This window comes from Antechinus flavipes, chromosome 1 (assembly GCF_016432865.1).
Source record: "Antechinus flavipes isolate AdamAnt ecotype Samford, QLD, Australia chromosome 1, AdamAnt_v2, whole genome shotgun sequence".
Lineage (NCBI taxonomy): Eukaryota > Metazoa > Chordata > Mammalia > Dasyuromorphia > Dasyuridae > Antechinus > Antechinus flavipes.
Window position 1 is genome coordinate 455657065 of NC_067398.1, and position 16811 is coordinate 455673875.

Below are 16811 nucleotides of genomic sequence, written 5' to 3' on the forward strand. Positions count from 1 at the left end.
TATTTTAAAAATTAGCTAAATTCTCACAAACTAAATTATTATGAGGATTTTTATCTTTCATTTCCAGCCTCCTTAGCTCCCCCACCCCCACACTTAGTTCTTTTCCCTTTCTCTATCTTTCTTAGAAACCAAACTAGAATGGCTCAAAAATCATTAATATTCAATGGCTTTTCATGCATGTTATCAAAACTACAGTATACTATGCCTATTATTGATCATCCCTGAAGTAATGAAACAAAATGATCACAATAAAATCAGTTTCTCTGAAATGATGAGTAATTTCAATAAAGGTAAGAAAGCAATCACCCTTTATAAATAATAAGGGGCCAATACTAGTTTTATCTGGACTTCTTCTACCGACAAACAAAGTTTGAGTTTTTGAAGTTAAAGCAGCTTTGGCTTCTTTGACTCACTCTACCTCCAGTTAAATTTGGAGGTGGGGAGAAGTTTCTAATTTCTGAAATGAAGAAGGCTGAGATCTGGAATCAGCAGACTGAAGGAATTAATTGCTTTAAAAATGTTTGAGACTCTCTGGGCTATTTTCAGATCTTGTTAATTTAATAACAGTTGATGAGTGACATTGAATAAGCAGGTGGGGAACTTGAGAAGATGATAAAATTTAAAAGTCAGACACAAATACCTTTACCAAAAAGCTTTTATATACAAGCCAAATGCTGGGAATTGCTTTCATTCTTCATTAAAATGTACTGAACTCCAAAGTACACTAAGCACCAAATGGAATATTCAAAAAAGTTAGTTTCTGACTCTGAGGAGCAAGGCAAGGAAACCCACCTATATTTTTCTTTTCGTTTAGGTTTTTTCTTTTTTATGTAAGTAATAGAGGATCCTAGGAATTTTAGGGTCGCTAGGTGGCACAATAAAGAGAGTTCCAGGCCTACATTTAGACTCATATTCCTGAGTTTAAATCTGGCTTCAGACACTTATTATCTATGTGACCCTGGGCAAGTCACTTACTCTTATTTGTCTCAGTTTCCTCATCTGTAAAACGAGCTAGGGAAGGAGATGGCAAACTACTCGAGTATGTTTGCCAAGAAAACCCCCAATAGGATCATGAAGAGTCATATTAAAAACAACCAAATAACAGGATTTTTAGAGTGGTCTGACAAGACATAGGTATTGTTCTGTCAAAAGATAAAGTTAAGTTATTCCATGCAGATGAATTTGATTTACACATTTGTTTGTCTTGGTGAACTGATTCTTTGGAACTAGTGAATAAAGCAGGAAGATCACAGTGAGACATATATCACTAATATTAGCTTTTTAACACAAAAACTGTAAATTTTTCAACAAATTTTGCAAGAGAAGATAAGAAATAACTTGGAAAATATTATCTAGTAACAATTATGAATAGGCTCATGATAAAAGAAAAAAATAAAGTTATAAAAGAAATTTAAAAAAAAAAAAAAGCCTGGGATAGGATTAGAGTAAGGCCGTAAAAGGTTGAAAAGTTTTGATTGGAACAAAAGGAATAGGCTAGTGAGGATCCTTACTATTCAAACTGTATGAAGAATTATTGCTGGTAGGACCTTGACACAAAAAATTTTAGCTGTTGATTTTTAGTACACCGTGCTATCCTTCCCTGCTCACTGAACCCATATTAATAACAAGTTTGCTTTTTCACTTTGGCACTTGGGTTATGCTGTAAGAACATACTTAAGACTCTCCAAAGTCACTTCATAAAATAAAGTGGCATATTAAACTTTGAAACCTTTTGTTAACTTTTGGCTGAATAAACTATTACTTTGACTTATTGACATTCTGAATGATTTTATTCTAGATTATTTTTCTTGCCAATAAATCTTTGTTGTTCTTCAGTTATTTCAGTCACATCCAACTTTTTATGACCCTATTTGGGGTTTTCTTGGCAAAGATATTGGAGTGATTTGCCATTTCTTTCTCCAGCTCATTTTACAGATGAGGAAACTGAGGTAACCAGGTTAAGTGACTTTCCAGGTTACACAACTAATAAGTGCCTAAGACTGGATCCAGATCTGGTATTCTATCTACTATATTACCTAGTATCCCAGAGAACAGATCTACTTAGGAAATAATCATAGAGATTTTGATGGGTATTTCACTCAGGCATTAATGTACTGAATTGACAAATAAATATATTTTAGGTGCAAGCCATTGAACAGGCCTGTGGTATATATAAAGAAAAGTTCCTGCTCTCTTGAAATTGTCATAAAAATAAGCCATTAAAATTCTTTCTTTTCTAAATATTTCTCAGAGACTACCATTCCTTATCTCTTCCCAGCACAAAGATACATGTGCCAGAAAAAGCTAGTACATCCTCTCCCTTTTCTGGATGACCAAGGAAATGTCCCTAAATAATTTGAATAATTAGAGTAGGGGAAGAGGAGAGAGGAATTTGTAGATAAAAGGATAATTGAAAAAAATAGATTACTCTCCTAAATTCTGAGGTACAGTAGGAAGGACTGAACAGGGAGCACGATGAATAGATTTTAAAACAAGGAAGTAAATAGTAATGAATCACCATTAAACTACAGAAATCCGTTTTTAAGATACAAGGAAAAGGAGTTAACTATATGTTTCTTGTGTGAGGTTCTGGGCTCTGGAGATAGTGTATAAAATTAAGATTACTAGAAATAGGGCTCTTTTGATCTGCAAAAGCAAAAACAAAAAACCATAGGAGATCCTTTCAATGAAAATTTTTTTGTGTCAAGGTCCTACCTGCAATATTTCCTTCATATAGTTTTAATAGTAAGGATCCTCTCTATCCTATTCCTTTTGTTCCAGTCAAAACTTTTCAACCTTTTACTCCCTTACTCTAATCCTACTCCAGGCCTTTTTTTTCCCTTAATTTCTTTTATAACTTTATTTTCTTTTTTTTATTATGAGCCTATTAGTTTATAATTGTTACTAGATAATATTTTCCAAATTATTTCTTACCTTCTCTTGCAAAATTTGTTGGAAATTTTACATATTGCATATGAGGAAATATTAGAGAGCTGGTCCCCTGAAAAACCTGACTCCCCTCATCTGTAGGAGTTGAGAAGACCCATCAAACTGAAAGAATGAGACCAAAGTATCAGGAAGCAAGTGATAAGTGCCATCTGCTGGATATAAACAGAATTGCCAAACTTCTGGGGGCACATAGAGGAGGGGATGGCTTCTACGGAAGGGAGTCCATCTGCAATCAGGAATCCAATAGACAGATTGAAAGGAAGACAGAAAAGACTGTGATGAGAGGCACTGGAAACAAGTGTTTCCTTAGTGAGCTTAAGGGGGTAGATTTGAAGATAACTACCACAGTAGGAAAGCTGCTATGAAGAAGCAATGTAGTCCAAGAATTTGAGGAGGAAGCATTGACGGATGGGTGAGGAAAAAATTCTTGACCATTTCCAAATAGAATCCTGTGTGGGGCAGTACTGTTAGTCTTTCTGACTGTGAGGAGCTGGGCATCTGTTGCATCAATTTCTATGAATTTGTAAGTAAAACTTAGCTTTATTCTCAAGTGTGAGAGGAGTTAATGACCACCCAAGTGGAGGCTGATTCCAAAATCACAGAACCCGAGAGTTGTAAAGGATAATATAGATCACTTAGTTCAACTATTACCTGAATTGGAATCATAAAAGATATTTTTATTAATTTATCTCAAAGATAGTAAAATTCTGTTATTTGTTAAGGCAGTCCATTTCATTTTGGAATATTTCTAATTCTTAGGAAATATTGCCTTTGCATCAAACCTGAATTTGTATTATCAACCTATTACTCTTGGGCAGCTAGGTAAAGTGGATAGGGTCTGGAGTCAGGAAACCTTATCTTACTAAATGCAAACCTGAAGTTAGGAACTTACTAGCTTGATCCTGAGAAAGTCACTTAACCCTGTTTGCCTTAGTTTTCTCATCTGTAAAATGAGCTAGAGAAGGAAATGGCAAACCATTCCAGTATCTTTACTAAAAAACAAAACCGAAATGAGGTTAAAAGAATTGAACAGGACTAAACAACAAAAAATACCTATTCCTGTTAGTTTTTCTTTCCAGAAGAATCACACTAATCTCTCATCTGTGAGACAACCCTTCAGACACTTGAGATACCTATTATTCCTCCCTCTTCCTGTTAGCTTCATCAGATAAGGATCTCCAGCTCCTTTAATGGATCTTCAGATGAGTGGTCCTCAAGGGCTTTCACCATCTTCACTTTCCTCTTCTGGACATCTTATCAATATCTTTACTAAAATGCAGCACCCAGAGTCAAGCACAACACCCTAGATGTGGTTTGACCAGAACAAAGACTACTCCAGGAGAGTTATAGCTTAAGTGTTAATGTTCATTGAAGTGATCATGTAAAATGTATGGAAAAAAGTCATCATTCTTCAAGAAGAAATGAAGGGATCAAAGTGGTTCAGATTAGAACAGGAGTGAACCCTACAGCTAAGGACCTGCCTCTTTCCAATTCTAACTGGTTTGCTATTGAGTTTTTACTAGGGACCAGTTGCTATGCTACAAAAAATAAGACAGACAGTTCCTACTCTCAAGTTCCTACTCCTACATTCTACTGCAGATGGGGAAAAGGGAGAGGAAAATATCTAGCACTAGCACATGAGGGGAGTCTTGATTTCAGCCTTGAGAGAAATTAAGGCTCAGGTTTTTTTTGAGCTAATACTCATTCAGCAATTTAAAGCGAGGTAAGAAATGTGGCCAAAAAATGGTTTAGTTTGTCTACTTTAAAAATCAAATTGAAAGGGGAAGACCCTCAGAGTTTGAACCAAAACAGAAATAATTGCTACTTACACTTACTTTGGGCATCAAAACCCAAACAATGACTATTGATGATCTTCACTAGTACTGTGAGTTATGTGGGCTTTGCAGACAGGGGAGAAGGGTTAACTCTCTTGTGATCATAAGTATTACTCCTAAATATGAGTCCTTGTGAATCAGAACTTACCATGGAAGGAAAGAGAACTAGTTTGACTATTTATAGGTTCAGGCATGAGTTCTTGTTTTTTTTGTTTGTTTGTTTGTTTTTGTTGTATGGGATAGAATCTTTACTATAGTCACCATTTTGTTCATTTTAGGGTTTTTTGTTTGTTTGTTTGTTTTGTTTTGTTTGTTTGGAAACTGAAAATCCTTTGCCCTTTGGTCAGAAACAAATTCTGATGTTCCCAAAGGAAACATTTAGATAGGGATAGGTGTTTAAGAGATGCTTGTTAAGAAGCCCTCAATTTTGAACCTACTCCACCAAAGCCCATAATCATGAGTTGTAGGGCTGATCCATATTTGGAGGCATGTTACATCTTCAACTGTAGAATGGAGATATAACCTATAACATTGACCTCACAGAACAGCTGTGAGGATCAGCTTAAGTAATTTGAAAAAAAGCACTTTGTAAACTAATTATTAGTAAAGTAATTTAGTTTGGCTTGGCTAGGCAAACACTAGTTTGTATGCCAGGCACAAGTGCTAGGGATATAAATACAAGCAGAGAAAATGACATTACCCATCCTGAAGGAGCTTATATTCTAACGAAGGAAGACAGCTCATAAAAGGGAATTGAACATCAGTGGAGGAAGAGAGGAAAGGGAAAAAGATGGAGATACCCAGTCTACACTGGATATCATGGAAAAAGTCTGGGAGAATTAGGAGTGAATCCTGGAGAAGATTGTACACCATCAGCATACAGTTGTCAGACCAATCAATTTGTGGCAACATTCATTATGTAGCATATGAATGTGTAGGAGTAAAGAGACAAGAGCTCCAAAGAACTTTAGAGACTCTTTTGTGACTCATCTGTTTTTCTTTTGGATTTCCCTCTCTATTGGTTCTGAATTTTCTGACTTTCAGAACTCTGTGATAGGCATTTAGAAGCCTGTGTAAAATATCTGTGTGGTGACATATGGGTTCAAAGTTGGGTCCTTTGTTGCTTTGGGACCCGGATGCAGGGGAAATTGTTCCAGACTTGTTTTCAAATCTCTGCTCTGCCACAATACATATGTAACCTTGGGCTAATCATATAACATCTTTGAAACTCAGTTCTTCATTTATAAAAATGAAGTGATTTGATTAGATATCATTTAAGGTCCCTTGCAGCTCTAAATTCATCATTCCAAATATCAGAAAGTAAATCTGAGAAATAATACCTATAACAGTTGCATAAAAGTTTGGTGAAGACTATTTTACTGTCTGGGTTGTTGAGAATTTGAGGGAGAAAAGACATCCTGGTACCCTGGCTTCCAGTTTCAGGAGAAAAGATTCAGGATTCTAGATTCTCTTCAAGAAGAGATCCCTGATGGGAAAGAAAAATTTTGGAAAGAAGGTTGATGTGTAGAGGAGTTGGCACCTTGATCACATCCCTAACTCAGCCTTCTACCTTTGGGTAACATCTGGAATGCTCTCTCAGTTGAGATAAGATATCTTGCTTATTCACTATGTGTATTATCTTGAGTATCCTCATTTGTTTATCTTCTCTGATTTCTGTTTGATACTAGCTTAGATAAATGTATTTATTTGCTTTTTATTAGATGCATTCATTGTGGCTCTGGCATTTGTGGGGAAAGTCAATCTTTACTAGATATTTTGGGAAACTCCTTTCTCATTATCAGGCACTCAACTTGAACCTTTAAAATACATATATTAATTCCTTCAGAATGAAGAAAATATGAAGGAAGGTAGCTTTGCTGTAATAGATCTCAAAACGTATTATAAAATGGCAATCTGGCACTAGCTAAGAAACAGAGTGCTGAATCATTGGAATAGATTAGGCACACAATACACACTAGTAAATGATCATAGTAATTTAGTGTTTGATAAACTCTGAAGACCCTCCCTAGCTTTTGTGACAAGTACTCACTACTTGACAAAAACTTTTGGGAAAATTGGAAAACAATATGGCAAAAAGGTCAAAGATTAGGTCAAAATGGGAAAATTACTTAAATGTAGGTGATACTATAAATGATACTATAAACAAATAAGGAGAACAAGGAAGAGTTTACCTGTCAGATCAAAGGAGAAAAGAATTCATGACCAAACAACAGAGAGCATTATAAGATGTAAAATGGATAATTTTGATTACATTAAAAAGTTTTTGCAGAAACAAAACCAATGCAGCCAAAATTAGAAAGAAAACAGAAAAGCAGGGGGGGAAATTTACATCATCTCTGATAAAGGTCTCATTTCTCAACTATATGAAGTCAAATTTGTAAAGATACAAGCCATTCCCCAAATGACAAATGGTTAAAAGGATATGAACAGGTAATTTTCAGATGAAGAAATTAAAGCTATCTATAGTCATATGAAAAAATCCTCTAAATCACTATTGATTAGAGAAATCCAAATTGAAACATCTATGAGGAACCACCTCATAGCCATACAGATTGGCTAATGTGTCAGAAAAGGAAAATAATAAATGTTGAAGGAGCTACAGGAAAATTGGGACACTAATGCACTGTTGGGGGAGTTGTGAACTGATCAAATCATTCTGGAGAATAATTTAGAATCATGCCTAAAAGGCTATAAAATACGTGTACCCTTTGATCAAGCAATATCACTATTAGGTCTGTATTGCAGAGATTTTTTTCTTAAAAGGGAAAAGGACCTAACTGTACAAAAATATTTATAGCAATTCTTTTTGTAGAAGCAGAAGAACTGGAAATTAAAAGGATGTTCATTTGGAGAATGGCTGAACAGTGATATATGATTGTAATGGAAAACTTTTGTACTTTATGAAATGACCAGGAAGATTTCAGAAAAATCTAGAAAGCCTCATATAAACAGATGCAAAAGAGAAGTGAGCAGAATTAGAACATTGTAACAATAATATCATAAGATGATCAAATGTGAATAATTTATCTATTCTCAGCAGTTCATTGATCTAAGGCAATTCTAAAGGAATCACAATGTTTTCATGCTCTCCATTTCCAGAAAAGGAACTGACGGACTTTGAATACAGATTGCAGCATAATATTTTTGACATTTTTTTGGTGTGTTTTTGTCTGTTTCTTCTTTTGCAATATGATTAATATGGAACTGTTTTGTATGATTACAATATATAACTAACATCAAATCACTTTGCATCTGAAGGAGGGAGAGAATTTGGAATTGAAAAAATTTTAAAATAAATGTTTAAATGGTTTTTAAAAGTAATGGGGGAATGTAAGAAATGACCAGCAGGTTGAATACAGAGAAGCTCGGAGAGAGCATGAACTGATGTTGAGTGAAATGAGCAGAACCAGGAGATGATTTATATACCTCAACAACGACACTGTATGAGGATGTATTCTGATGGAAGTGGATTTCTTCAACAAAGAGAAGATCTAACTCAGTTTCAATTGATCAATGATGGACAGAAGCAGCTACACCCAAAGAAAGAACACTGGGAAATAAATGTAAACTGTTTGCATTTTTGTTTTTCTTCCTGGGTTATTTTTACCTTCTGAATCCAATTCTTCCTGCACACATATATTGTACCTAGGGTATACTGTGACATATTCAACTTGTATAGGACTGCTTGCCATCTGGGGGAGGGAATGGAGGAAGGAAGGGGAAAAGTCGGAACAGAAGTGAGTGCAAGGGATAATGTAAAAAATTACCCAGGCATGATTTGTCAATAAAAAGTTATAATTAAAAAAAATAATGGGGGAAAATATTATTCAAAAAAGCATCTCCCTAAGACTAGCAATATTTAGGGAAGCAGATAGATATACTTCTAGCTTGGTATCCTTTCTCTGAGGAGAATTGAATGGCTCATCTCTGGCCCCAAACTCTTACTTTTCTTTCTGGCAGGAACTAAAGTCTGCCTTGGAAAAGATTAAGTGGAGACTAGAAATATCTTTATTTACACCTTCCTCTCTGCCATATCCAGACAAATTCATGTGGTAATATAATCTATATGGGTAAAACATAGATCTCCCCACCCACACTTAAGTATGTAGCACAGATTCAGTTTATATGATCCTCAAAGATTGAACTGAACATCTTTATCCCTAGAAAAGGAGTGCCCAGTCATAGGCTCTGGAATATGATCTCATATCAAATCACAAATAGAAAATGGGAAAGTCACTGAATTGAAAACACTTCAATTTTGAACTTTTGTATAAAGAAACAGATGGTTTCATAATATTTCATCCCTATCCACTTAACCTAGTTGCTCTGAGTACAATAGTACCACTTAATATCTTTTTTCTTTTTTTAATGAATATTACAAAAATAATAAAAATATATTTTAATTATAGTTATAATACCTTTCTTACTCACTTATGCAGAAGAGGTAGTGGGGAACGGGGCTAGGGATAGGCACAGAAATAAAGCAACAGAATGATATTATACTCAGAGTGAAAGGAATATGGAGGTTCAATTTACACATCTGTAAAGGATATATTTTACTTGCTTTCCCAGTGAGTGGGAAGAGAGGAGAGAATTTATAACTTAAATAAAACTGAAATTTTAAAAAGGAGAGACATTCATTTCTGTGACCCTATATGGGGTCATGACCTATAGTTTAAGCAGCTTTGGTTTAGAGAAGTAATGGATTTTCAGCTACTCATTTTTTTTCCATAGCTTTTTATTTACAAGTTATATGCATGGGTAATTTTACAGCATTGACAATTGCCAAACCTTTTGTTCCAATTTTCCCCCTCCTTCCCCCATCCCCTCCCCTAGATGGCAGGATGACCAGTAGATGTTAACTATATTAAAGTATAAATTAGATACACAATAAGTATACATGACCAAACCGTTATTTTGCAGTACAAAAAGAATCAGACTCTGAAATAGTGTACAATTAGCCTGTGAAGGAAATCAAAAATGCAGGCAGGCAAAAATATAGGGATTGGAAATTCAATGTAATGGTTCTTAGTCATCTCCCAGAGTTCTTTCGCTGGGTGTAGCTGATTCAGTTCATTACTGCTCCATTGGAACTGATTTGGTTTATCTCATTGCTGATGATGGCCAAGTCCATCAGAATTGATCATCATATAGTATTATTGTTGAAGTATATAATGATCTCCTGGCCCTTTCAGCTACTCATTTTAAGATTTCATGTTTTATTATACATTGTCCCCCGATGTAAGTGTTGTTTATTTATCCATTTTGTGTTAGGAGTAAAAAAAATACTGTACACAGTATTCTAGTTTTTGAGTCTGTTTCTCTAGGGGAACCAACTCCATTATGCCAATTTGAAGTGATTGACAATCACTGAAAACAAAGTATAGTCCAAAGAAAGTTAGCGGATGGAGGCTCAGCATTAACTTCTCTTAATTCAGAATATCTCACACTACTCTCCACATGGGGGCTAGGAAACATACTTCCAGGAGAGTCAAGATGTTGAGTAATTTAGACCTTCTGTACCTGTTTCCAATTTGCTAACCAAGTGATTAAAGTGAGCCCTTTCACTTGGCTATGCCACCAGAACTGAAGTGCTGTCATAAGGAATCAGCAGAGCCTCAGGCACTTTCTGCTCTCTCTGGACATCTGCCCTGGATACCTTTCACTTATAGAAGCCAATGATAGTCATTGTTCCAAGGTGAGAGTCCTTAGACCTTTCTTGCCTTCTTTCTTCTCCTTCTCAGTTCTTTCTTCTTCGTGAAGAGAGCTCAGATCTTGTTTCAAAAGGTCAGGAAAGAGTAAACCTCTAGGTCTTTGGAGGCTGAGATTCTGGGAGAATTTTTACTGTATACCTGGAAGAGCTGCTCCAAGGAGCAAGGACTTCAGGACCCAGGGCAGCAGGAATGGCAGATTCATCTTAGTCGTGCCTTATGTAAGCAGGAACTTGATAGGATCAAGCTATGTAGAAATTATTAAGTCTGAGCCTGCTCTCCTCAGAGACTGAAGTGGTAGAAGGCAAACTGTACCCCTTCTCCCCCCAAGGTATCAGGGGGAGGGAACATTTGTATTTTTGTTTTTGTCAAACAATATTGCTAATCTTTGAAATAAATATCTTTGTAAGAGCTAGTTGATGTCATTGGGATAAATGGAACAGGAACATTATTCATTGTTGCTAACATGAAGGAGAAACACAACAAAGAATATTTGAACTGATTACATTCAATAATCACCACTCCCCTTCCCTTCTCCCCCATCATGCCTAGAATGATGAAGTTCCAAAGTTGGAGCAAAGTCATTTTTGCTCCGAGAGTGACGCTAGTGGGATACTCATACTCATTAATTGGTAGATCCACAAATCCACACACTCCTGGAAAAGAAGTACCACTGCACTATAGGAAGGGGCAGAGTTAAGGAAAGAAGATATATGACTCCCTAGTAACTACAGAGAAAATGGCACTTATTCATTTGGGGAAGCTCAGTACTCTGAAGTCAGTGTCTAATGGTACTGATGAGATGGAGAATTAAGGGTAAGAGATCCCCTCTGGTCGATGTGCAAGCCCAAAGTTTGTGGCAAAAGGGGATTTATTTGCACTAAGAAGACAGCTTGCTAAGAAGACAGTTTTCTTAATGGGCAGCGTCCTGTTAGAACTATCAAAAAGATGGATTTACACTAGAAGAAAATATCTTTATCAGTGGGCCTTCTTGATTAGGAATTAGCAAAGGTGGGTTAAGAAAACAGTACATTAAGAAGACAGCTTTCTTAGTAGGCACATTCCTGATTAGGAATTTGGCAAAGGTGGGTTAACAAATCCTTGATTATATCGGGTATATCTTGGCCTGGGGCTGGGGAGCAGTTTGAGCCACTCAAAAGGATGCTGACTATGCTCCAAGCTGATCTTTCCAATTGAATGTGAGTTGTCTGGGAAAGGTGTGCCCCCTCCCAGGGTTTGAGGATCAGGAATTCCCCCCCAAAGAGGACACAGTTTACATCTGCCCCCCCCTCCAAAGGTTAAAGGAAACACAATTTATATCAGTACCATCTGGTTTTTAAACAGTTATCTTCAATATTTATTTAAATAAAGCTGAAACTTTTATTCAGTTTTATTATGAGTTAGACTTTACAATTGTTTGAGAATAACTATTTTCATCATTCTATCAGCTCAAAAATATTTAGTTGCTTCCCAGTGCCTTTATAATATAAGAGTAAAACTTAATTTGGTATTCATGATCCTCTAGGGTGGCATTGTTGAAAGAAACTTCAGAAATCTTCTATTGCAATCTATTAACCAAAACCTAAATTTTACTGATAAATTCTTATTGAACCTCCACTTGAAGATGTTATGCCAGTTTTCTTTAACTGTTCTGCCTCAATTTCCCTGAATTGTTCTTAAAACTTAACAAAACCTTTTAAATCAACAAAACAGACAGACTGATCACACAGAACACAAAACACTGATTACACAGACAGGAGATTTACTCACACTTGTGCCAGAGGCACCCAGATTTATTGCCCAAAGACATATTCAGACCAGATATGTGTTTTAATAGACACTCAGAACAGATGGCACCCTAGCATCCCACAGAGTACCTCCCAGATTATTTGTGCCCATCAGTGTCTTATTTTCTGGGGACCCAATTATGCTAGCAAAACAGAACAGAAAGAAAACCACTTACCCTTCAGGGATTTTAAAACAGATTTTCCTATGGCCAAGTGAAGGTGTCCACAATGAGCCTTGCTGTGCTGAAACCTGCTCTTCTTCGTGGGAATAAAGAACAAACCAGAAAGGGTAGCCTCTTCAAAAGAGCCCAGACCTCAGTTGCCCCAAGGCTCACACAGAGACCAGAAGGTCTCCAATCTCTAATCCTGCTCTCAGTTCTCATGTATCGCAGGGAGCCTCCAAAATGTAATGCCGGAGAAACTGAGGCAGAACAATTAAAGGAAACTGTGGCATAACAAAGAGACCTCCAATGTCGGAGAATGCCCTTCTTCCTACAATAACACATTCTATGTATGTTTTTCAGATCATTCAATTCAGGTCTAATTATTTAAAGTAATGATTTAATGAGATGGAGGTTTATTAGAACAGATTGGCAACATCCTTGTCATTTAATAGACGATCCCTAATGAATGTAAACTTTGCATTTTTGTTTTTCTTCCCGGGTTACTTTTACCTTCTGAATCCAATTCTCCCTGTGCAACAAGAGAACTGTTCGGTTCTACACACATATATTGTATCTAGGATATACTGAGACATATTTAACATATATAGGACTACTTGCCATTTAGGGGAGGGGGTGGAGGGAGAGAGGGGAAAAATCAGAACAGAAGTGAGTGCAAGAGATAATGTTGTAAAAAAAAATTATCCTGGCATGGGTTCTGTCAATAAAAAGTTATTATTAAAAAAAAATAGATGATCCCTGAGAGCTGGTGTAAACCAAAAATTTCATTAACCTGTGGCCACCCTGGTAATATGCCTTTCTGAAGATACACTGATCTTTTGGGAATATATATAGAGTCCATCATTAAAGACCATATTCAAAAGGAGGTCCAGAGCCAAGATGGCAGAATAAAGAAGCACTTTTCTAAATTCTATTAACATTTCTCTCTAAATAACTTTGTAAAAAACATCAAATTGAATTCTAAGTGACGCAATCAATAGAAAGTCAAAGTAAATCATTTTTAAAGCCCATGGCAACTTAAAAGAAGTCAGAGAGGTCTATGGGCACTAGGGTAGGGTTAAGGGCAAAGTGAGCTAAAAACAATAGAAGCTGAGGTCTTAGAGGAAGTGACAGAAACAGCAGCTCTACTGTGAGCACTCAACAGCTAGACACAGTTAGGGATAAAATATCTAGTCAGAAAGGTAACACGGGACCCTTGTGCATACTCTGGGCCCGGGACAGGATGCCATTTTGCAGTGCTATTTGCCCATAATGCAGTTTGGGGTCATAGTCCAGTGCAGTTAGAAATGCTTTATGATCATAAGAAAAGTGAGGGTACTACCTGGGTATGAGTTGAGAGAGATCAGGGGTTCTATCTTCAGTATATTAGGTAAGTACCAAAGCATGAAAATTAGATCAGATCAGAAAATCAGTGACCATGCCTCTCCCTTGAAAGCACCAAAAACTAACAGATTCCCAGTGTAATGCCATAGAAACTGAGCAAGACAGAGGTTAGAGACCAATTTAATAGTTTATTAAATGGAGAGATATACTGGGCCCAAATGGATCTTGGTCCCAGGGCTGGACGAGACTATCATCTCAAAGAATCCAGCACTAAGTAATAGAGAGCAAGTTTTTTTTTATAGGATAACAAAGAACAATGACATAATAGGGGAGGTACCTAGATGGGGATAACCTAATGGGGGGGCGGGGGAAGGAGGCCCTAGGATGACACAATGGAGTGAGGTTACTGATATTCTAATGACATCTAAAATGGATAAACCTTTATCTTGTCAAACATTAAGAAGGAATGACTATAACCTAAAGATATAAAACCTTTATCTCATCAACCATTTAAGAGGGAATGATTTCAGCCTGGGGTTTTGGGGCAGAGCAACTGAGGTAGACCTTTATCTCATCAAACATTTAGAGGGAAAAGTTATAACCTGAGGCAGAATAACTAAATAAGACAATTAGGGAAACTAGGTCAGGACATCAAAAGGGAACTGTGGCACACCACCAGAACTATGAAAACCTAGGGTGGAAAGTCCTAACCTTGGGACAATCATCAATCCATTGAAATAAGCAATGTTTAATATAAAGTTCAAAATCAAGAAATATTCTGGGGAAATAGGCAAACAATAATAATAATAATTAAAAAAAGAATCTGATCATAAAAAACTACTATAGTAACTTAGAAATTCAAAACACAAACTCTTCCTTTACTTCCCTCCCTTTATCCATAGGGTATCATACCCTTTTTTTTTTTTTTTGGATTGCTGAACGCTCCCCAAAATAACCTGGGATTTACTAATTGATTTCTTTCATAAGGACCATGCTTTAAATGAAAACCACTCTGACTCTCACTGATTGGCCAACAATAGGTTCCAGGCCAAGCCCAAGTGGTCATTGTTTAGGTCCTGATTATTGCAATCACTTCTGCTTTGGCCAGAAACTTTCTCCCCAGCCTTAATCACTGAATGAGTGTGGCCTAAGGCAAAGTGAGATCTGTTGAAAACTTTATCTTAAAAAAGACCAAGACCTCCCACTGCATCCAAGGCCACCTCCACTCATCATGATCTATATCTGATTCTGGAGGGAAAAGTGAGACAGGGATGGTGACCTAGCCCAGCCCTTCCTCAATTAAATCCAGTTCCCTAGCCTATCATGGCATTACTTCCCACAACAACAACAATCTTGATAAGTGATCTTCACAATCTTGCTAAGACAATTCAAATGGAAGCAATTAAGTTTCCTGGAATGGCACTAATGTACTGTCCAAGTTTCACAGGCATACATCAATGATCAGCACAATGGATTTGTAGACCTAAGTTTGTAGAAAGTCTAATACTTCTTCTCTCCCACACTTTCCTTCAGTAAATTATTTACCTTGAAAAGGCCACAAGCAAAGACTAAAGTAGATGAAGAAGTGGAGGGAGAGTTGGTTCGTGACTGACTTTTTCTTCACAGATGATTTTGCACTCAATGCAGCTTCTGAGGCTGAGATGCTAGAAAGTATGAATTGATTCTCCACTGTGCTAATTTTGGCCTAATAATTAACATCAACAAAACAGAGGTTCTCCAACAGTCAGTGCCATACTGATGGGAGAACCTTGAAACTGTCCTTGACTTTTGGGGTGAACCCTGAAACTCTCCTAACAGGGACCCACCCTTGGGGCAGTTAAGCCGTTTCATTAAGATTGGCCCAGGACCACTTCCTACTTAGCTTGAACTTAAGTGGTCTCATTTAGCTAGAAATCTGGACCTGATATTTCTATTGAGTAGCTGACTTCGCCCTCTATTGAACTGAAAATTAGTCCAGGACCACTCCTATTTAGCTCATTCTACTGGAAATCTAGGCTTGGGGGCAGTGACAACATTGAAGTAATTTTATTCAATTGAAACTTGTAGAGGGCTGAAACTATGGAATCAATGCACTGAGGAAAGGACTGCTGAGCGCTTGAGGTTAACTTCTGATTGGATGATACTCTATGGGTATATGCTTGAAAAATGGTCCTTTCCACTATCCATACTGGCTCAATGATTGGTGTATAGAGGATTGTAGGGGGTAGAGAAAAGCTAGCCAGGAACACACTCTTGGCAGTAGATGAGGGAGAAGGCGGTTGCAGAGATTCTCTTCCATCCTCTTCACTTCTACCCCTAAAGACCAAGAATAAAGATGGACATTTGCTTATCCTGACTCCGGCTAATTCTGGGGCGTCCTGGGTGCTAGCGCAGTTGTTACAGAAACTTGTCTCAGTTTTCCTATTTGAAGGACATTTGGGGGGCTCACTTCTTTGAGAGGCCTAAAAGCAGGAATTATGCCATGCCAAGGGATCTTTCTTTGGCATAGTTGCCTGCCAGGACCCCTGCTTGCTGTGAAGACATTCTCTTCTCAGCATTAACCCCTCTTTATCTCTCTGCCAGGGTTTCTCTGCTAGGACCTTTATCTCTCTGCCAGGAGTGACTTCTCAGTGCCAATTAACTTCTTTTTGCCAGTCTAATATTTCACGTTCATGAATTCTTTCATGTTAGACCTGTGCCAAAAAAAAAAAGTCCAAAGTCTGACCAAAGAGGGGTTCCCACAACTCTCTGCACTGCCACTAACCTCATCATTTGGTTCCCTAATCTCATCAATACCATCCATATATGGAGCCATAGTTACAGCAAATGGAGAAATTTTGACTTCACTTTGATAGTATGCTTTCCAGGGACATACATGTGGATGATTAGGTTGATGCACTTACCAAAACTAGCTCAGCATCTCACATAAAAGAGACACATAAGGAAAAATTTTTACAATGGAGGGGAAAATGATGGAGTATATATGTATGGGGGACTGGGGAA